This window comes from Chionomys nivalis, chromosome 12 (genome assembly GCF_950005125.1).
Source record: "Chionomys nivalis chromosome 12, mChiNiv1.1, whole genome shotgun sequence".
Classification (NCBI taxonomy): Eukaryota; Metazoa; Chordata; class Mammalia; order Rodentia; family Cricetidae; genus Chionomys; species Chionomys nivalis.
Genome location: NC_080097.1, coordinates 17,374,133 through 17,398,310, shown reverse-complemented (window position 1 = coordinate 17,398,310; position 24,178 = coordinate 17,374,133). Strand labels below are relative to the sequence as shown.

Genomic DNA, 24,178 nt, shown 5'->3' with positions numbered 1-24,178 from the left:
GGGGGCTCCAAAGTGAATACGAACTGGCTGAACAACAACAGCAATAATAAAAAAAAAATCAGTGAATTCTAAGTGATTAGTAGAGACTGTATCATCTGAAGACAGGAAAAAAAACAAGAAAAAAACATTATTGAAATGTAGAAAATAAGTAAGGGCAACAACACAGAATTCTTTTAAAAGGAGTATGAGAAGGGAAAGGGAGAAATAGTTTTAGAAGAATAATGGCTCAAACACTCTCAATTTATGGCAGACATTCAAGAGCTACACAAACTTCCCAGAAGATAAATGCAAAGCAACCCACAGCAGAAACCTTGTAGTTAAAGTGTTATATAGAGGAAAATAAGTAGTCCTGAGCACAGCAAGAAAACAGCTTTTCATGTACAAATTCAGTCAAATGAAAGTAAAAGTTTTCTTATTAGAAACACTGGGCAGCAGCAGGCCTGGTGGTGCATACCTATGATGCCATACATGGGAGGTAGATACAAGGAGGACCAAGAGTTCATGGATACCTTCAGCTACATCAAGAATTTGAGACTAACCTGGGCTTCAGCACCTCCTGTCTCAAAAAAGAAAGGGAGAGAAAGAGGGAGGGGAGGAAGAAGGGAGAGAGGGAGGGAGGGAGGGAGGGAGGGAGGGAGGGAGGGAGGGAGGGAAGGAAGGAAGGAAGGAAGAAAGGAAGGAAGGAAGGACGGAGGGAGGAAAGGAGGGAAGGAGGGAGGGAAGGAGGGAGGGAGGGAGAAAGAAACAGAAGGAAGGAAGGAAAGAAGGAAGAGATGAAGGAAAGGAGGAAACACTAAATAAGAGTCGTAAGATAATGCAATCAAAGCACTGCTGTTTTCTTCCAGTCTTTACCAGACTCCAGCCCTTGAGTTTGGAAATGAGGGGTCTTTAGTCTTGTTCTAGGATTATGCATCTTTTTCTGCCCTTTCTTTAGGTCCAGTCTTTTGTTCTATCCTAATTTTTGCTTGTTCCTAAGAAATGAGATGTGCTTACTGCCTACAGGAAGAGCTGCTGATTCCCAAGCAAAGGAGAACAGCACACCACCCTCAAAGCTGGTCATTTAGTGGTAAAGTAAGATCTATTCACTTATTTCCCAGTTCATCTGATTCTTGAAAGTCTAAACCAGACAGTAGTATGAGGAACAAATAAAACCAATTTCAAAATTCAACCATCATTTCAGTTCTACATCATTTAATATGATTAAATGAAATAGATAGAAAATACTGAGATAAAAAACCCTGCAGACTGGTAAGTCTTCCCTCTCCATCCCCATCAGTGTAGTCTTCTCAACTATCTGCAGGAATTTTTTTTTTATTTCTATGACTCAGTAAGTAACATTTTTATCTTAAATTCTAGCTTTAACCTGAGGCTTTGTTTCAATTTTAATGTAATTGTAAGAATTTCATATTTGCTTCCTTTTTATACAGCAAAATTATCTTTTTTAAAAATGAGATAAAATAAAGTCATTTTAACAGTAACAAAATATGCAGAAAGTTCTTTGAACTGGGTGATAGACTTTTTTCAAACACATCGATAAGATCAAAGGATCCCAGGAATGGTAATTGTAGATGAGGGAAGAGATATGGATCACCTTGCTCTTTTCTTATGCCATGTAAAAAAACAAATGATATGCCTATAACTGTTCTGCTAGGTCTACAACATGAACACATGATTTGAAATAGTGGTATAGAGAGAAGGGCTCGGAAAAGTTGTGTTGAGTAAAGAAATGGGGCCCAGTGTGTCAACACCTGAGATAGCATACTGGTAGACAAAAGGTTTATATTGATTGTCAATGTAGAGACCAACTATAATCAATTGACTCTACTACCTTTGGGCCTCTGATGAGGGTAGGCCAGAACATAGTAGGCCAGAACATAGGTAGGAGTATGTGGTAGAGAAAAAATTGTTCCCGTCATGATAAGGAAATGAAAAATGAGACACAAAGGTGCTTAGTTCCCGCTACCTCCTCCAAAGGTGTTACCAGAGTGACCTAAAGGCCTCAGAGTAGGCACCACCTTCCTATTTCAGTACTAGAGATTGGAGCTAGAGCCTCATGCATGCTAGAGAAGTTGTTGATCTACAGACCCAACTCCGAGCCTTAAAGATTCTACCTTCTAATTATGCTGCGGGCTTGGGACTAAGTCATGAACACTCAGGTCTTTGAGAAGTATTGCAGATCTGAACTACAACACTCATGCATCAGATGTACTAAGGAAGAGACATACTGATGAAGAGAACAGTTGTGAACTGCCATGAGGGTGCTGGGAATTGAAACCATTGCCTCTGGAAGAGGAGCCAGTTCTATTAATCACTGAGCCATCTCTGTAGTGCCTACATTATTTCTTTGTCTTAAAAACTGTATTACATTTATGTGAATGTAAGAGATGAAGGGAGAGAGAAAGGAATAGTGAGACATTTTGTATATAGATGTATATGTGGACACTTGTACTACAACATATGTTTGGTGCTCAAAAGGCAATTTGCAGGAATAGGTTCTCTCTCTTTCTACCATTTGGGTTCCAGGGGTTTATCTTCTGTTGTCAGTCTTGGCTAAAGGAGTTTTACCAGCTTAGAAAATTGTTTTATCTGGGTATCTCACATATACAAGAATAAGCAATTACTATTATATTGCTACCTTGGAAATATGTAAAGAAAATAGCAGGTATTGTTAAAAGAAATTTTTAATATTTAATAATTTTCTGAGATAACCATGTTAAAAATGATTTATAGTTAATTAAATAACTAATGAACAAAATACAAATTTTCTAGGTCATAAATTTGTTTCATAACAAAGCATATTCTCCCTAATATATTGTATGTTTAGTCAAAATAACAGCCCTTTCTGTTCCTTCTCTAAAAGCTGGATGAGATGCTCTGTGCAGAGTGCCATGTTCATTGTTTGGAGCGTTCAGCTAACTAGGCCAATTGACCACTTGTAAGCTCTGTTGTGCTAATTCTTTCAGTCACCATCTCAAAGTAAAATGTTATATAAGCCCAGGACCATGGCCACTGCAAAGAGCAGATATATTGATAGGAACTTGACAGGGTCAACTAGAGCTAGAAGGAACACATAAATTATAGTAGCTGTGTTCTTGATAGTCAGATTGTTATCAATGCTGTGATTAGACAGAGGTTCATCTGTTCACTCAGCATACCCAGCTGGGGCTGGGGATACAGCTCAGTGGGGAGCATTTGCCTAGCATACAGTAGGACTTAAGTTCAGTTCACAGTACTACAATGAAAACAAACAAAATCAAAATATGCATAGGTGAATCTTACTTGACTCAAGACTATGATATAACTCCCAATATTATAAATCAGCATTCCATTGTCAACCTTTTCATGTTTATTCATTCAATATTTATTAAACATCTACAGTATGTTAAATCGTGTGCATAGCACTGAGGGCACAGTAATGCCTGTAATGTTTATTCATATATTCAGTGCAAGTTTGAAAGTCTACTTGGCACTAGCACTGTGTCTGCTGTGAAATGCTGTCTGGTAGAGATAGTCGCTCTTGGTTTCTTAGAACTCACAACATCAAAAGTTCAGAGGAATGACTAAAAGCTGTAACTAAAAGTAAAAGGGAAGCCGTGCCATTTGCAACTATATGGATGAACCAGAGGGACACTGTACTAGTGACAACAGAGAAAGGCAAATACTACACAATCTCACTTTCACATGGAAGGTAGCATATTTAAAAAGATAGAAGCTTAATATGCAATAGGGCTTATTAGCAGGTTAGAGACAGAAAATGGGTGTTCAAGAGGTATAAAATGACTATATTTCAACAAAAGGAATAAGTTCCTGGGGTCCATTTTATACAGTGATGACTATAGTTAATTATAATGTATTGTATTTTTGAAAATTGTCAGGAGACTAAATTTGAAGGGCTTTCAGTAAACATACAGTGAATGAGATAATTTACAGGTTAAATGGTTTGATTTAGCAATTTCACAATGTGCCCACATTTTAAAACACTATGTAATACATGATATAAACCATTATTACACATTAGGAAATAATTACATAAATAAATATAGCAGGAAAGCTGAATGAGCAGTTACATAGAGTATTCTGCAATATAATTAACAGGCTTGTTTCTAATCTACTCTTCTTTATCATCACTAGGAAGTAGTGATGGACATTAACTGATCAGAATTATGAGAAAGTAGAATGCATGACTTCTTGAATTTCACTTCAAAAGGTAGCTAATGATATTCAAAGTTGAGAACAGTTAGGAATAAAGGAGGGAATAGCCTATGCTGATCAAAAAGAAGTTTTAAGGACCTAGCCACAAGAGCAAGGAATATACAGCAAGAGATGATGTTCCAAGACATGACCTGAAAAGCTTAAAAATGAAAGAAACCTTACCAACTAACCGTAACAGAATGAGAGAACCCAGAAGGCAATGATGTTAATGAGAAAAAAGCAGACACATGTGTTGTTTCATTTATGTACAGACTGAAATGTTTCAAACTCAGGTGGAAAGATGAAACAAACCTAAGCAGTACTGTCTGGATTCTCTGAAAGAAATCCCTGTATCTAATAACAAAGAGAAATGAGAAGTGTGGAGAGGCAAGGGACGCACCAGCAAACAATAGATGGTGAGGAGCTGAGTGGAACCCAGAAATACTACAAATCCATCGATTTGCAAAAGCAAATTATGGAAGAAAACTTTTCCAACATAAAGAAAGATATTCCTTTGAATATTCAAGAAGCATACAGAACACCAAACAGACTGGATCAAAAAAAAAAATCCCCTCATCATATAATAATCAAAACACAAAATATACAGATTAAAGAAAGAATATTAAGAGCTGCAAAGAAAAATGGGCAAGTAACTTATAAAGGTAAACCGATCAGGCTTACACCTGACTTCTCTATGGAAACCATGAAAAACAGAAGGTCCTGGATAGAGGTACTGCAGAAACTAAGAGACCATGGATGCAAACCCAAACTAGCATACCCAGCCAAGCTATCGTTCACTATCAATGGAGAAAAAAAGACATTTCAGGATAAGAACAAATTTAAACAATACGTAGCCACAAATCCAGCCCTACAGAAAGTAATAGAAGGAAAATCACAACCCAAGGAATCCAACATTGCCAACACTGCCTACAATAACTCAGGCATCTAGCGACCCTTCACCAGCACGACTCAAAGAAGGGAGACACACAAATTCTACTACCAAAAACAATAAGAATAACCGGAGTAAACAACCACTGGTCATTAATATCACTTAATATTAATGGTCTCAATTCACCTATAAAAAGGCACAGGCTAAGAGACTGGATATGAAAACAGGATCCAACATTTTGTTGTTTGCAAGAAACACATCTCAACCACAAAGATAGGCAACTACTCAGAGTAAAGGGTTGGGAAAAGGTTTTTCAAGCAAATGGTCCAAAAAAAAAAAAACAAAAAAACAAAAAAACATGTGTGGCCATACTAATTTCTAACAAAACTGACTTCAAACTAAAATCAATCAGAAGAGATCGAGATGGACACTTTATACTCATAACAGGAACAATTCATCAGGATGAAGTCTCAATCCTGACTATCTACACCCCTAATATAAAAGCACCCACTTATGTGAGAGCTAAATAGAGTGAGGAGGAAATGAGAGAGCCATCCCCATGCCCAAGTTGAGAAGCTGCAGATAAAGGAGGAAGGAATGCTCCAGAAGCAAAACCAATATTTCAGCTGTGTGTGATGTTGACTTTTGACTGTTAAGCTTATAAGATTAAGGAATATTGAGGGTGTTAGTGAAACACACCCTTGTATTCCTGACTGTATAAGGGTGTTTACAAAGAGGATAATTGAGCAGGTTTGCCCTGAATGTGCGCCACAACATTGGGTGGGATCTCAGACCGAATAAAAGATGGGAAAAGGAGAATATAAGCTAAAGACTATCCTTACTGTCTCTCTTTGTGTGTGTCTGTCTCCCTCACTCTCTCTGACTCTTGATGTATTATAAGATGAGCAAACTGTCAGATATTAGGCCACAGTGTCAAAAAAAAATATAAGCAATGCAGTAGAACATTGTCACACTGTGTACAAAACAGATGCTGCAGAAGGGACTGATTGCTCTGATGCACCTCACAGGCTAAGGCAAAGGAAGGTGCTGATCCTGAGAAGAACTCTACAAACAAACCTCTCTGCTGACGAGAGTGCAAGATTCACTATCTCATCTCCAACCCAAAGCCCTAGCTCCATTCAGCCAGCAAGCAACTGTCCTAAAACCACCATGGAAATGGGATGGGAGGCAAGCTAACCGGAGTTCACTGTTAAACAAAAACCAAGAAATACAGACTGTGGATCAGAACAAAGCCTGAGAGAGAAGAAGCAGTCTTAGGTAACAGAAGAAACCCTGAGTTGCAATGGTAAAGATAAGTGGATATGGCCATATCCCAGTTGGTCACTGAAGTATGTGGATATCCATCTAGTCCACTGAAGAGGCAAGCTGGTGAAGCCAGCACAGAGCAAAGGTGGTGCACCATGCTGAGTGGTGGAAAGACACATAGTTAACAGCAGAAACTGTTTAACGGGCATCCCTATCCAGAGATCAAGCAGGGGAGATAGGTAGAAAGCAAACAGCCTGTTGTATTCTAACCAAACCTTTCCCACAAGAAGAATACACTAAAAGAAGATAACCTTATGGCTCTAAAGATGGGTCGACAGTGAAAGCATTTACTGGTCCTGCAGAAGACCTGGGTCAGATTCCCAGCAACCATGCAAGGAAGCTCACACTACTTGTAGCTACTGCTCCAGGAGATTTGCTGCCTCTGGGCTTCACTGGCACTTGCACTCATGCATCTCCCTACACTCATGCACATAACTAAAACCAGGAATCTTTAAAACAGAATAGATAACCCTGGGGATAGTGGAACCCATGTTCATCCCAGTTAGGTAGAAACTTGACTCATGTTATATTTTTCATTTTATTATGATTTTTTAAATTCTTGGCTTCAGTTTTTGTCTTGCTCAGTTAACTCTTCTGTCTGCTCTGTCTCTGTACCTATTATATCCTACTCTGAATTATTTATCAGACATTCATCCATGTAATTTTACTCAAATTATTCCATAAAAAAGGTAAGGAAAACTATGTCATTTTTTGAAGTCAGATTACTTTGATATGCAAAATAGATAAGTACACAGTCAAAAATGAAAATCATGCAATTCCCCCAAGGAACATGGACACAAATAATAAAATATTAGAAAAACAAATTCAACAACACATGGGAAAGATCAAAGAGCATAGCTAAGTTGTTTTTGTTCCAGAATGCAAAAATGAATGGCTTAACACACACAACTCAGTAAATGTAATAAATCATAAATCAAAAGTAAACCAGGAGCGTAAATTAGATGATCCTTTCAATGAATGAGCATGAGAAAAGGTCACATATGGGGTAGAATCTAAACTTTCTCCTCACAAAGCTGTAACTACCTTATCTTCAGATTTTAGATATACTGGTGTGAGATCTGCGATATTGAATAGCAGAATTTCTACATAGAATGTGTCTAGTTGACTTTATTCCTAATATGGAGAAAGAATGAAGGGCAGAAGGAAGTCAGTCTATTGAGCATGACCTATAAACCCAGCTACTCGAGAGACTGAAGGAAGAGGATCATAGACAGGGTAGATTCAATGCCAACCTGAACAACAGGTATACAACACACAAACATACATACATATATATACACCTATATATGCATTTATATAAAATGCATGCATGCATATATCATGTCCAATGAGAAGCCCGGGGTTTAATCTTTCAGTATGCACACTGGTGCCTTGACTTTGGTGTGTGCTCAGTTCTGCAGGTCTCCATCTTACATGAGAACAGTGCTCTGTAATTCATTTCTCCCTTGGACGTGACTATTTCCTCTGGGACTACAAATTTAATAAGTTCACTCATAAAAATATTCACAGGAGCTTGTCGTAGATAAAATAGTCTACCTTACGACTTTTGAAGTATTTTATTTTTAACTTGTAGGCTAAGAATAACATTCACTTTAATCAGCTCAATATATTAGCACAGATGGTTTCACTTGAACCCAAACTATAGCCAACGGTTCAGTCTAAGGCATCCATTTGCCCACACAACTGCGTGAGGGCAAATATTTCCATGTGTCTCTTCACAGAGAACACTGAATTATGAATGAAAATTTTTTATTAAAAAAAAGTATTCTCTGTTGTGCTGGATTCCATTACAGGATACCAGCAGGGAGTTGCATATTTTAATTAATGATTGTATCATACTAACTACATAAACCTTTTTTCCTCCTGCTTTTCTGCCATTTTGTAGAGACTGTTTCCAAAGCTATCAAAAACAACTTGTTTCCAAAATAATTAAATACATGTAAATGTGCCACAATTATACTGCAAGAGTAATTTTTCAGGATCTGTGATTAAACAGTGTTGAGCTCATGCATGAGAGGCTATAGAAATGTAATAACAGTGTTCATATATTAAGGAAATGTCCTTTCAGTTTCAACTCCATGTTGGATAATATTAACAAGGTAAGTTCACATAATCTTAAAACTTTTTGAATTCTCCTTTCCTGAGACTTGACATTATAATACAAATGAGGAGGAAGATAACACTTTCTCTTTGTTTTGAAATTTTCAGAAAACCACATACAATTTTATATATAATAAACGTATGTATAACATCATATCATGTATAAGGTTACATAAGTCTATAGTCAAATTTAGGTATTATCAAACTTCTTTCTCCTGTGGCATAAAGTCTGAAATGATAATCCTTAGATGAAACAAACATAAAGAAAACCAGAAAGTATTATGTGTTGATGTGGGATTCCCCTCTGTATGCTGTGAATACCACTGGTTACTAAAAGAACTGGCTTGGCTTGGCCTGACAGAGTGAGACAGAGCTAGGTAGGAAAAAAAAACTGAATGCTGGGAGAAAGAAGGTGAAGTCAAGGAGAAGCCATAGAGCTGCCGCCAAAGACAGACACATTGAAATCTTGCCGGTAGGCCACGAGCCTCACGGTAGAATATAAAATAATGGAGATGGTTAATTCTAGATGTAAGAGCTAGCTAGCAATATGCTTAAGTAATTGGCCAAGAAATGACCTAAATAATATGTTTTCTGTGTGATTATTTAAGGTCTGAGCTGCTGAGCAGCTGGGAACCAACAAGCAGCCCTCTAACAACAGTGTGTGGTGAGAAAGACGGCTCAGTGGGTAAAGGCACTTGCCACCAAGCCCAGAGGTCTGAGTTACAGCTCCAGGATGCACATAGAAGGAGAGAGCTGATTCCCACAAATTGTCCTCTGATTGCCACACACCTTGGTAGGTACAGAAGTACACACACATACACTCACACACACACACTCTCACACACACATGCAAACATACACACATGCACTCAGTCATGCACATGCCTGCCCATTTAAAAATACAGAAAAGGTGTGTATATTTTCATTTAGCTAATACAAAGCTGTGGAGCTAGAGCCAGATAATCCCTAATAGAATTATAGGAAGAGATTTCCCTATTTTGTGAACTGTGTCTCCTCAATTGGAATCTGCAGAGGCAAGGAAGAGAGAGCATGAAACACAACATTAAAAATCTCATCTGCTGGGGCTGGAGAGATGGCTCAGCAGTTAAGAGCATTGCCTGCTCTTCCAAAGGTCCTGAGTTCAATTCCCGGCAACCACATGGTGGCTCACAACCATCTGGATTGAGGTCTGGTGCCCTCTTCTGGCCTGCAGACATACACACAGACAGAATATTGTATACATAATAAATAAATAAATATTAAAAAAAAAATCTCATCTGCTAAACTCCAACCAACTAAGAAAACACTAGCTAGGCTATTTGATACCCCAAGAGGAGGACTTAGATAGTTATTTCATCCACTCTATTTCAGGCAATCTAGATCCTTGCTGGAGCACTGTAAGTTGTTGTTAGGTGGCATTGGGCAAGTTTCTTAAGGCAACGTCTGCTTGGATGGTACAAAAAAGTTCACCTAACCCAACCCTAAATGAATTCTATCTTCAAATTTATCCTTATCCCCTGGCCATCATCTCCTGCTCATCAATTATTAGCTGGTGTAGGTGCAAATCACATAAAGCTAAGCTAATCTGATGGAAGAACAACTGATTTAAAGTAAGTGGTCTATTGCAATATCTCCCATAATTCTCCAGTCAGTAAGTCTGACCGACATGTCTTACATAGTTTTAGACTGATGAGTAACTGTTGTGTTTGTGTTTAATTTGCACCCCTTTTTATTCACTAAGAAATAGAGAAAAAGCCAAGTTAAAGTTGCATGAGTGCTGTTTTATTTTTATATTTTCATTTTTTATATTTTGCTACCATTATCAAGTGCTATCCAAGAAATCTCGGAGGATGAGGGGTATCATTAGGAGAAAATTTAATTGGTTCTTGTTATGTCTATGCACACAGACAGTTCACATCAGTCTTAAAAATTAAATTTGCAACAGAACATTACTGTTATTTTTAATGGATTTTTAGGACAAAACAACCCTGAATTATTTAGTTTGTGATTGAATTGTACAGTATAACTTAGTTGTGTTCCAACAAAAAAATCCTATAATTCAAAGTGTTAGAGACATTAAACAGTTATGTATTGATTTTTTGTTCCCTTCAAGTAATCAATTTAGTTTCTATGGCATTTATTTTCCAAAAGATTGTAACATCTATAAAAGATTATTTCTGTGGGCCAAAGTTCCGTTTACCATAGAATGCCACCAGGTGTTCTTGAGGTCCATCTATGCAAGTGCCATTTCCCCAAGAAAAGCAGAAAGTAGAAACAGAAATCAAGTTTATTATAAAAACAAGATATAAAAATCAAGAAGAAAACAGAATGTTTTGCTAAAAATAAGAAGTCTCTAGAGATATTCAGTGCTGAAATCCATTGTCTTCTATGCTCATTTTCTGAATAGACTAAAGTTATTATTTTAATTCTTATCTATTGCTTGGACATTTGCCCTGATTACAAGAAAACATTTTAATAACAAAAGACTCAGAGATTGTCTCTTCTCAAGTGGATGAGAAAATTATTGGTTCTCTGATCACTATCCATTCAGCCAAATTTATTAAGAGCGGTTAATAGCTTGGGCTGTCAGGTTCCAGCCTCCATGGGTTTCCATGGTCTAGGGTAGGCGTGTGTGGATTAGAAATCCCAGGCAGACAGAACAAAGATATGAAGGAAAAAGGCAGAGACACAGAATAGAATGGGGAGGGCAATCTAGTGAATACTAAATTCACCCGTGTTTATTTTCCACGTGTTTATTTATTATATACCCTAATCCAAATGGGGGGTGCAAAAACTACTTTAACATGATACAAAGAACAAACAGGACAATTATCTATTCAGTGTCTGAAACATCAACTATAACTATACCTCCTATAGGAATTCCTACAGCCAGTAGCTTTTAAGTTACCCGCCCACTTGGCTGTGGCTTCTTATTCTATTTATGCCAATGAAAAACATGCATCTGGCCTCTTTTCCAGCTGTGGGACTTAGTTGCTATTCTCTGTTCCAGCAGAGGATATTGATTTGTGAGTCTACGCTTAAATAAATAACCCTTTATTATTCTCAATTCTGAGCTAGTATGGGATTTCTTTTAAGCATCCTTCTTCATATACCCTGAGTTAAGTACTCTGTTGTTTAGGTAGGACACGCAGCGACCACATCTTTGGTCAAGCATCCTGTAGACATTCACTCCCTGGGTCAAATCTCCTGTTATCTCCTTAAAGGAGCAGGAAAATGCCTGAACTCTCCAACCTTTGGTCAAGTTGGAATGTACACCCCTCTGTGGGTCATCTTAATACCCAAATCACCAAGTAACCATGCCCCAGGTCAAGATATCTTGTTAGTAATCACACCTTAAGTCAAGCTTATCAATAACCTTGAAGGAGCAAGAATAGGCCTGAACTCTCTGGCCTCTAGTGGAGGTTAAATGGACCCACTTATGTGGGCTCGGACACTGGGCACAAGATTCAGAGTAGCAAACAGAAGAAGAATAACAACTCTCTTTCATTCATGATGTTCCACTCTAGGGGAAGAAAACACCTGTAATGCAAATAAATGAGTAAACATCATCTCAGACTGCACTATGAAGAATAATAAAGTAGGAGTATGATATGAGATTGCCCTCTGTATGCTGTGAATAAATACCACTGGTTAATAAAGAAACTGTCTTGGTCTATGATAGGCAAAAGAGAAGAGCTAAGCTGGGAAAACTAAACTGAATGCTGGGAGAAGAAAAGCAGAATTTAGAGACACCATGTAGCCACCAGAGGGGAAAGCCACAAGCTGCCAGCTGGAACATTGCCGTTAGGCCACAAGCCTCATGGTAAAATATAAATTAATAGAAATGGGTTAAATTAAAATGTAAGAGATAGCCAATAAGAATCTAGAGCTAATAGGCCAGTGATTTAAATAATATAGTTACTATGTGATTATTTTGGGTCTAAGTGGCAGGGAACAAATGAGTAGCCTCCTACTACAGGAGTGGGAATAGAAAGTATGGTGAAACTTTTCACTAAGAAACAAAGCTCTGCTTTCTAGAAATTTAGGGAAGAGCATTTGAAGGAAGAGCATTTGTTAGAATGTGTTTTCCCTTCCCTTTGTCCTTTCTGCCCTTTGCTTGATTGTTCTGTTGAAGTAAACAACATGCTTTTTTAGTGACATCCTAACTTGACACTTCACGAGGACAGATGTGTCAAGTTGCTTTCTGATCTTACCATGCTTTTGTGTCCTTCCTGTCCAGTTCAGAAGGGAAATCTGACATACACTGTGATCACGCTGTAATTCTGACAAGAGGAATCAAGCTGAAAAGGCCATTGTCTCCATGCAAATAACCTAGAATTTCTTCCTTTTTTCCATAGATAAAACAAATGCTTATTCCAGTTTGCAACACGGAGCCATGGAAAGAATCACATCATGCTCAGTTAAAGCAACAGAAGATCCTACATTTTCTATGCAAAATATTGAGTCTTCAGGGATATTTTTATCATTTCTTAATTAGACAATGGGTAGTATATAACATTATTATGCAGCCAGCAAAACAGTAGAGTGGGATTTGAAGAAAGGAATTGATGCTACATTAAGATTCTGTAACAAAAAGAAAATTAAGCAGAATGGGGGAAAATAATAAACTGAAAACATTGTTCAGATGAGATGCTATTTCCTTTTCTCTATTACTCCTACAATTTCCCAATCTGATCAACAGTATCTTTGATTTCTAATAGTCATTTTAACACAGGCTTATGAAAAATTTGGCACTATCTGCTGTAGCTTTGAGGAAAAAAAATCTTCATTTTGCTTCCCCTTAACATTTATCAAATAAAAATATTTTAAAACTGTCTAAACAAAACTGAAGGTGTTATCTTTTATCCCTATTGGAGGAAAGTCTTTTGTTCATTTTAAGGTACCCTTGTAGAGCTTGTTAGATGGCACTTAAGGAGTCTTTGTGAAGAACAAAAAGGTTCAAGTGTGTGGATGCTTTCATCTTTACCCACTGGGAAGTGCAGCTCATTCGAGCCTGTTCACCTCACTATAGCAGAGCCTTCTGCTTATACAGCACCACTCATGTTATAAAGGGCCTTGCAGTCCCTTGTCGTTCGATGATGAACACAGCTGTATCACCATCCCCAGACAGGAAGCAGGCGGCTGTGAGCCCTGAACTCTTGTTTGTCCCTGTAGAATATTCATTTGAACTCTCCTAGGAGTATCGCTCTTACTTGATGCTGTTCAATTAAAGAGAAGAAAGTTAGTGTTATAGAAGAACTAGTATTAAATTAAGATGATGAAATAATGTGCAAAGTAGGAATGAGTACTATAATGAGAAAAACTATCATTAAACTTTGTTGTCTACAGCAAAAGCTTCATTCAGAAAAGCTAATTGTGTTCTCAAACTATTTTCTTTTCTTTTTTAAATTTTACTTTGAAATTCTTTTTTGTGTTTTTAAAACAATCTTTTATATTTTACATACCAACCCCAGTTCTCTCTCCCTCCCCTCCTCCTGTTCCCCCTAACTTTCCCCATCTCCTCATACATTCCTCAGAAAGGGTGAGGCCTCCCCTGGGGAGTCAAGCAAATCCACTTGAGGCAGAACCACAGGCCTGCCCTCTTTACCTAGACTTAACTAAGTGTTCCTTTCTAGTAAATGGGCTCCAAAAAGCCAGTTCTTTCACTAGGGGTAAACACTGGTTCCACTGACCCTAGCCCCACAAATTTCCCAAGCCACACAACTGTCACACAGAGGACATAGTTCAGTCCTACATAGGTTCCCCAGCTGTCAGTCCAGAATCAGTGAGCTCCCACTAGCTTGGTCATCTGATTCTGTGGATTTCCCCATCATGGTCTTGACCCTTTTGCTAATATTATCATTCCTTCCTCTCTATGACTGGACTCCAGGATCTCGGTCCATTGCTTGATTTTGGATCTTTGCATCTGCTTCCATCAGTTACTGGATGAAGGTTCTATGATGACAATGAAGGTAGTCATCAATCTGCTTACAGAGGAAGGGCAGTTCAGGCTCCCTCTCTACTATTGCTTAGATTCTTAGGTGGGGTCATCCTTGTGGATTCCTGAGAATTTCCTTAATGCCAGATTTCTCCTTAACCCCATAATGGGTTCCTCTATGAAAATACCTCTTTCCTTGCTTTCTCCCTCTGTCATTTCCCGCAACTTGACATTTTGGATTACTCATGTTCTCCTCACCCTCCCTTCTTCCCTTCCATTCCTCTTTTACCTTTCTCTCCCCCCAGACTCCAAATTTATTCAGAAAATCTTGTCTATTTCCCCTTTCCAGGGGGATCCATATGTGTCTCTCTTAGTGTCCTCCCTATTTCCTGGCTTCTCTGGAGTTGTGAACTGTAGACTGGTTATCTTTTGCTTTATGTCTAATATTCACTTATGAGTGAGAGCATAATCCAATTAAATAAGGGGTACACAAATCTAAACAGAGATAAATAAATTCTCAAATGGCTGAAAGGTACTTAATGAATTTTTCAACATACTTAGTCATCATGGGAATAAAAATCAAAACAACTCTGAGATTCCATCTTACACCTGTCAGAAAGACTAAGATCAAAAACACATGACAGCTTATGATGGAGAGGATGCGGAATAAGAGGCACTCTCCTCCATTGCTGGTGGGAGTGCAAACGTGTATAGCCATTTTGAAATCAGTATGGCAGTTTCTTAGAAAACTGAGAATCAACGTACCTCAAGTCCCAGCAATACCACCACTGGGCATATACCCAAAGAATGCACACTCATACCACAAGGACATTTGCTCAACTATTTTTATAGCAGTGTTTTTGTAATATCCAGAACCTGGAAATAACCTAGATGCTTCTCAACTGAAGAATGAACAAAAAAATGTGGTACATTTACACAATAGAGTACTACTCAGTCATTAAAAAAAAAAACCCACAATGATATATTAAAATTTACAGGCAAATGGATGGAACAAAAACAAACAAACAAACAAAACATCTTGAGTGAGGGAACCCACACCCATAAACTAGTATTTTCTGAGTGTTTGCATTGGAAAGAGATCCAAGGTGACGGGCATGCACAGATAGAAAGAAAGAGTCTCCCTTTTAGAAGAATCTTTGACTAAAGGCATTGTGGGAGTTAATTTTTTGTTACATTGCCCTGATTTTCTCTTTTTGGTCTTATCTAGTTTTTTTGGTGCATAAAAAAAAATCACATTTATTTTCAGTATCCTGAAGAGTATCCTGAATGACATTTCAGGACAAGTATGTATTGTATCCTGCTCAAATGAATATAAATGTATCAACTCCAATATGTCTTTCTTTTTCTACTGTGAACATTCAAAAATCCTTTAAGTTTTTACCTTTATTTTGTTGTTTTATTATTGAATTAAAGCAAACTTGTTTTGATAATTAAGCTTATCTTTGAATAAGTTCAATATTTAGTATCTGCAAATTCAATGTATGGTAGTTTCAATGACAATGCCCCCATAAACTCAGGTGATCACACATGGTCCTCAGTTGAAAGCAAAGTATGGTGTGGTGTGTGTGTGTGTGTGTGTGTGTGTGTGTGTGTGAATTATGCTGGAGAAAGTATGTCACTGGCTTTCATACTCTTTCTGCCACCTCCTCCTATAGTTTCCCTGAGGTCTGGTGGGAGGTATTTTAGAGAGACATCCCATTAAGGTTGTGTGTTCCAGGGTCTCTCATTCTGTGTACTATCTGGCTGTGGGTCTTCTTTATTTGTTCCCATCTGCTGCAGGAGGTAGCTTCTGCTATGCTCATAGATTTGTGCCTTGGTCAGTCACCATCAGAGAAGCTTCCTCAAGTCCCTTTTGATTGTGATATTTACCACAGTAACAGAAAGTGACTAGTACAGAGTAGAGTGTAAGTAAAAAATGAGAAAACGTGTATTAACATGCTTATAAATGCACAAAATGTCTTAAAAGCAAGTTATTTTAATTCTTTTTTTGGTATTATAAAAGTACCTTAAAATAACAATATATTAACTCTACTTTCTGAAGGAAAAGTATTTTGTATTTTGTCTGTAATATACTTATCACATCCAGATAGGAAGTAAGTCTTAGTAAACAAACATACAGAGTGCTATTTATTTACCCTAATCTACTAGACTGTATCCATATGGTTCAGTTATAAGTCCCTAACAATGAATAAAGTTCTTTAAAGCATGATGAAATGAAATCAAGAAGAAGCAAAGGCAGAATGATTAAACTTATATCTAAAGGTTATAACAACAAACCTCATAGAAGTCCAAGTGTGCACTGAGCTGTGCACAACCTGAACCAGCCTCCTATCCCCAGTGACCTCTCCTTTCCCGACTCACTGAGTAATCAGTGGGACTAGGATAAAACTCTTAATGTTTGCTGCCTTTATCAGTCAGCAGAAATGTGTTTGAAAACTAGTTGGAAGAAAGAGAGAAACAGAGGAAGGAGAAGAGAAAAAGAAAGAAGAAAAAGATGGAAGGAGAAAGGTAAAGTGGAAACGAGGAGAAGAAAGATGACAAAGGGAGGAAGAATATTAAAGTTAGGGAGATGCTGGTGTCAGTGCATACCTGAAACATGCACAGGAGGGAAGAAGAGAGGAGCTGTGCGGTTCCCCTCTGTATGCTACAAACACGTTTTATTACCATTGGTTAATAAAGAAGCTGTTTCAGCAAGCAATGTTGTAATTAATATAGTTTCTGTGTGATTATTCGGATCTGCGTGGCCGGGAAACAAACGAGCAATCTCCTACAAGGAGGATCTGCCTGGTCCAGTTTCTCCCTTTTTTTTCTACTGAGGAAAACGAAGGGTGCAATTGTGCTCCATGCTAATTTGTTCTTTGTAAATGAGGAATATATTCACTTCCACAGTTGATTGATGCATATTCAAATATAACCAGGGTCATAATTTCTTAGTCAGATTCACGCAGAGTGCTGTCTTTCCAGGGACTGTTTCTCTTGGCAGCTGAGAAAGAAACGTGATCGTGCAGTGGTCACAGATATTGACTTGTGGTCCTTGCTGGGACACAGAGTACGAAGTGTGATGCCATGAACAAACGGCTTCCAGATTCTATTTTGAACGTTGGTGGTTTAGCCACATGAAATTATCCTCAGAGACAGAGTTTTGCTCAAGGCTCACACATCATTTTGACTTCATGATCTTCTTGTGCCCCAGCTGCCCTTGTCCTCATCCACTTCGCAGTGAAATTATTATATTGCTGGTTCTTGTGAACAAATAGAGAAAATTCCAACTCTCTCTGGCACTGTTCAAAGTTCATACTTCAAAGAGCAAAACACTCATTAAGCCTACTGAGAAAGAGGTTGTTTCCTCCAACATTTCAGGAAAATGTCACCACCATCTGCTTTGAATTTAAGGATGTTTCGGTCTGTCTCCATTAGCCATGCCTTGACATTCTGTTTCTGAATACTTGGTTTCGCATTCTGTAACCTGTTACACTACAATGTGTGAAACTTTGTTTCATCACTTGGTTTATTCATCCTTGCCTTTACTTTTGGAAAATAAATTGGTTAAATGCACTCGTTTGGATAAAGGAAGCATAGTGGATGTTTCTAATTGCTGCAGTCCGTGGTTCTAACACTCAATTTGCCCTGCCTTCTGTCCTATAAATATTCTAAGAAGCTTTAACCTCTGATAACTTATCAAAACAGTACTCAGTACCCCAAAATTAATAAAAATTATACTGATTATAATTTAGTGAGAGAGTAGAAAGCTATGGAACAAATGAACCAAGCACTACTCTAACATTTGTGTACCCTTACGGGATTTAAAAAATTCAAAAGATAAAGTCAAGAGATGCTTTCTTAGAGAACGCTGTTTTTAACTTCCATTCCATGAGACCCATCACTTGGCAGTGCTGTACCTCTTATTCTAATAAAGAGCACCTTAACTAATGGAAAACAAACAAAAGGCCTATATGTATTTTTAAAAAAATCAATTATTAATAGCTGTTTGACTTTGCTTTATATCAAGCTGAGCAAACAGAATCCTTTGCTTTTTTTTTTTCTTCAAAGTTTTTATTTTGTTTCCTTTCCTTCTAAATTGCATCTATTCATCTCCCAGGCCCTGTTTTCCCTCTGTACATACTATAGTGACAATGAGACGATTTGTCATACTTGCTCAAGACACCAAGTACTATATACTTTTGAAAGCCTTCAGAGTGCTTTAAAATTAAAGCTTGGCAGAAAGTTCCTCTCCCCAGATTTGCATTCTCCAATCCATCATTTATTGGTGTTGCCTGCACTCTTCCTGAACTGCTGTGAGCAATGTATATAGTCTACAGTAATTATCTTTTTTTTTCTCTTTGTCTACCCAAACCTGTCACCCAAGAGAAAATTCATTTTCTGCACTGCAGATAATGCAGGCACTGCCAGCAGAATGATTGACATGGTATCCATCAAGGTACTGCCAGACTAAGCACCTGAGTCCCAAGCGTGACACATCAAGGTGCATGGCATCCATGTCAATCCATTCATAAGCACCTCTGTTTCTGGCCTCTCTAGGACCCTTGAGTCTGAATGAGTTGCTCCCAAGATGAAATAATAAATGAAACATCACACAAGCTTCTTCCCAGCTTTCTTGATCATACTAATGTTTATGGTCTTGGACATTCTCAGTGCACATTGCCAGATCCAGATTCAGGACACGGGGCTCTCATTCATAATAGTGACCGTGAAGGACTCTTTCTATCTTTGACCATTTCTAAAAGTAACTTCTGTCTGCTCTAAGATTGCTTTATTTATTATTAAGGGGATCAGGTAATAAAATATATATTTTCCAGTAATATAAAGAATAAATATCCAGAATAAAGATTCCAGGGTATTCCAGGCACATGAGAAAATCAATTCTAATACCAGAATTTGTGTCTTCATCATTCCTCTGTATTCAGCCACTAGCCAAAATCACTAAAGGTCTAGCCTTCTTACCAAGCTAAACAGTCTTCCAAATAGCACTTTGAATGGGAATTGCTGTTACATTTTTTTCAGCTGAAGTCAGCTATGATTTAATTTAGGAAAATTACTTGTGGGACAGCTGACATGTCTTCCCACAGTAAGATACTACACAGCAACTTAGCTTGGTGAAAATTTTAACTCTTTTTAAACACGTTTATTGTCTCAAACTTAAATAGTGAGTATAGGGGATCTATATTTTAAATACAAATACAACCCATAAAAGTATATTGGCCCTTCAAAAGTTTTCAAACATCTGAACTGCATTCACTACTTAGGATAAAACCCAATAAAGTTAAAAAATTCTTAAAATATATTTCTAATAGCAATGCCTGTCCTAACCCTTGCTTTAAAATAAAATGAGTAGGGTGTAAAATCCAGAGAAAATTAAAAATAATTAAAATTTATTTCACTAAAATATATGAACACCAGCTGAGACAGTTTAGTAGTCAATTAAATATTCAGAATCTAAGCCAGATTAACCATTTCAAAATTGTTATGAAATTTAAAGCAAGCTGTGTTACTTCCAAATCTCTTGTTTCATTATTTAAAAATAAATATTACTGAGTAATATATCATAAATAGCCTATGCATATTTTGACTTATGCCTCAGGGATACAAAACACAACCATTCAACTATATAACCCCTTTTTCTTCCTTGATAGTTAGCAAATTTTTACCTCTCAATAGTGCTTAATAAACATAGCACTTTTTCCCTCTAAGTTAATGATCCAATAGTAAGCATTTACTTGTGAAGCATAATTAATATTTGTTTTGATTTGAATATATAATGGCTCCCTCAACAGAAAGGCTCATGGGTGCTTTGTTCCCAGATGCAGATACTGTTTTAGATTTTGGAAATTTTAGGAGGTAGGACCTGGTAGAAATAGCCCACTAGGGACATATCCTTGGGGATGTTTCTTATCTGTGAGTGCTCTCTCTCTCTCTCTCTCTCTCTCTCTCTCTCTCTCTCTCTCTCTCTCTTTGTTCCATTGCTTCCCGGTCTCTTCTCTTCTTTCTCTCCTGTTCATGGGCATAAAAAGATAAAGAATTCCTACCTATCCTCCCGGCAACAAAATATTCTTCCCAAGAGCATGAGGCTAAACAACCATGGAAGGAAAACTCTGAAACCATTAACCCCAGCAAAGTCTTCCTCTCTTAGCTTGTTTTCATAGATGTTTGTCATAGTGACAAAATGTGCTTAGCAGAACTCAATCATGTTTTACTAAAGTGGTCATTGTCATAGTTTTCCCTCCATGCCTATGTAATAAGGAGGCCGCTTGTTGATTCCCGGCTGTCCGGCTAGCTTAGACCCAAAATAATCACATAGAAACTTTATTAATTAAAACACTGCTTTACCCATTAGCTCTAGCTTCTTATTGGTTAACTCCTACATCTTAATTTAACTCATTTCCACTAATCTGTTCATCATCACAAGTCATGGCCTACCAGCAAATTTTCAGCACGTCTATCTCCAGCGGAGGCTCCATGGTGTCTCTCTGACTCTGCCCTTCTTCTCCCATGCTATAGGCCAAGTCCGTTTTCTTTATTGATTAAGCAATAAAATCAACACATAGACTGAAGGGCCTCCCACACCATGCCTGCCATGTGCATATTTCCTGTGAGTGGAGGCTCCACATAAGCCATATTACTTATATTTTCTCAGCTCATTTTCCACAGCAGAAATTGCTATTGAGAATATTAAAAGCTAGAGAGGTCAAATAAGATCTTGAAGCCCTGCAGAGAGGATTATGCCCATTACTTCAGCCCCCACCATGAAATTTTAGCTGCCAAATTTAGTCTAATGAAAGCAGAACATTGGAATGAAAACAAATAATCTTCCAAAACAAGAAGCTTGTTCTGAGTGGAGAAACCGGCAAGTAAAAAACTCCCTCGGTACTACAAGAACATCGGTCTAGGCTTCAAGACGCCCAAGGAGGCCATCGAGGGCACCTACATTGACAAGAGATGCCCGTTCACTGGCAACGTCTCCGTCCGAGGTCAGATCCTGTCCCGTGTCGTGACCAAGATGAAGATGCAGAGGACCATTGTCATCCGCAGGGACTATCTTCATTACATCCGAAAGTACAATCGCTTTGAGAAACACCACAAGAACATGTCTGTACACCTGTACCCTGTTTCAGGGATGGACAGATCGGCGACATTGTCACTGTGGGAGAGTGCAGGCCCCTGAGCAAGACCGTGCGATTCAACGTGCTCAAGGTCACCAAGGTCGCTGGCACCAAGAAACAGTTCCAGAAGTTCTGACCTGGAACAAATAAAGTTATTTTCTGGCTACAAAAAAAAAAAAAAAAAAAAAAAAATGCAATCTTCCATTCAAAGGTGATAAGCTTGTCTTGTGGCTTTTCATATTTTGGTGAGTCAGGAAGCAAAAAGATAAACAAGAGGTGGGGATGGGCTTTCAAAATCTTGCCCCAGTCACCCAGTTCTACCAGACATACTTCCTTCTCCAAAGACTCCATACCTTTCCAGTACAGCACCACCACCTAGAGCCAAGTGTCCAGGCACTGTGAGGCTTTGAGGGACATATCCCTTCCAGTCAATAATGGACCATCATCAGTGTAAGCTTTGGCTTTACCCAAAACTACTGAATCACTATGGGCATTTTAATAGGATAGCTTGCTGAGTTGTACTGACCCTAGGGTTTGTAAAGAGAATTTACTGTTAGACTTAGAATTCTGCTCTGAAGTTATTCTTAAATAAGGTTGTTTGTCTGTTTGTTTTTCAGAAGACAAATATATTTAAAATAAATTAAACTCTACTAACAAAAACAAAAATATGAGGTTTATCTCTCCAGAAAATTCAAGGAACAAAACATTTTATTTTTTGAGGCTTCTGAAACATCCTGATTTTCTTTGTCAACCTAAAGTTTTGTAATACATATATTGCACTCATACACTCGTATATATTTCTTTTTCATATATGTCTATATACATATATATATGAAAAGACTTGGTGAATTCTCAATCTCAATTGTTATGTAAACAAAACAGAATCCGGACTTAGTAAGAAAACAACAACCCCATCTTCTGTTTATATAGGAGTCCTCAAAGTTTGTTAGAACCATCAGATTTTTCTCTTTAATTTGATGTCTCTGTGAATAGGTCCTATATGGTTTTTTAGAAGTGTTGCTAATACCTACCTACACCACTTACCAGCCTTTGGAAATTATTATTACATTCGCCCTGCTGTATTATAATGACTTGTTGGCACTCTGCCTCAGTAGATGCATCACACCTCGACAGCAAGGATTGTCATTCCCTCACTATATCTCCACAACTACCAAGAGGAGGGGCTCACAAGAAGACTAGGGTTTGTTATATAGATGGAAGAATTTGGAGAACAGGAAGACTAATAGCTACTCAAATCAAAATGACAGAACCAATTCAAAAGTCCTACTAACCGAATGGTTGAGAACTAGTATTTTCTCTTTATTGTATTATTGGTTAGGTAATATCCAATAGAACTTTAATTGCATCTTCTCTCTGGCTATTAACTTGAAAAGTACAGAAACGACTTAGCAGATTAATGCAATTTAATCAAATCTTTCCAACTGTCCTCACAATGGACAAGAGGACATAATATAAAATGTGAGGTTGAGCTTATGAATAGCAATATGGGGAGCCTTAGAAAGTGAATATTTAAAGTCCCAGAAAATACTGCTAGAAACTGAAAGTAAGATAAAGCACTGAACATAAAACCTCACGAGAAATCAAAGAAAGTTTAAATAATTTAGGAGACTAACTTCTCAATAGTAGTTGTACACATTCCTAATTTTTTAACTTCTTACATTTAAAAAAGGTGTTGGTGTATGTTTTTATTTTTAACTGGTATATATTTGTGCATATTTATGGGTTATAGTATGATAATTCAATAAGCATACAATATTTAATTGTATCAGTGTATTAACATTTATATCTTCAAATATTTATCATTTCTCCATACTGGGATCTCATCCTTCTCTTCTTCCTACGTACTCTGAAACATACACTACACTGTTGTAGGTTATAGATGCCTCCATGCTGTAGAACTGAGAAATGACTCTGCCTGGCCCAAACTTCTTTTGGTACTTGTTAACAAATCCTTCTATCCCATTTTCTTCCATGTATACTTTGTAATGTTGACACTATATGATTCTATGAAGACAACTTGGTTAACTTCCACAGTCAGTTGGCCTAACTTACTTCATACAACAAAGCACCTAGGTCTACCACGGTTCCTACAAATGACAGGATTTCTTTCTTTTTCACAGAATTGTTACTGGTCCCTTTTTATACATTTAACCACAAATGAATACCTTGATTCCACATCTTCATTTATATGAATAGTGCTACAATTTAGCAAAATAAATTGAAAATGTTTTAATCTCTCTGAGTTTACTTAAGGACTTCTTGGGGCTTCACATAGTTGCTTTTGACTGCAAAGTGTTCTCGTTTTACTCTTCGTAATATAACTTCAAGCTGAGAAGGGGATTGGTGATGACTCAGGAGGTCAAAGCTCTTGGCTCAATTGGCCTTTTAAGAGCAAAACATAATTGGGAAAGCAATATTCCCTTACTATAAACATTAAGCACCAAGTTTCCTTGAAGAATTTCCTTTCAATCCCTTTCAAATTTTACAAATGAGAAGGAGCCAAAATTGGATGGATTCTTGGAAATAACAAGTAATTTAAATCTCTCACAGATT

At 37.6% G+C, this 24,178-nt stretch overlaps 1 pseudogene; it reads left to right on the top strand.

Annotated features, from left to right (window-relative positions):
* The first annotated feature begins 21,299 nt into the window (after positions 1–21,299).
* LOC130885220 (40S ribosomal protein S11-like) lies at positions 21,300–21,740 on the top strand (annotated as a pseudogene).
* The last annotated feature ends 2,438 nt before the right edge of the window (positions 21,741–24,178 follow it).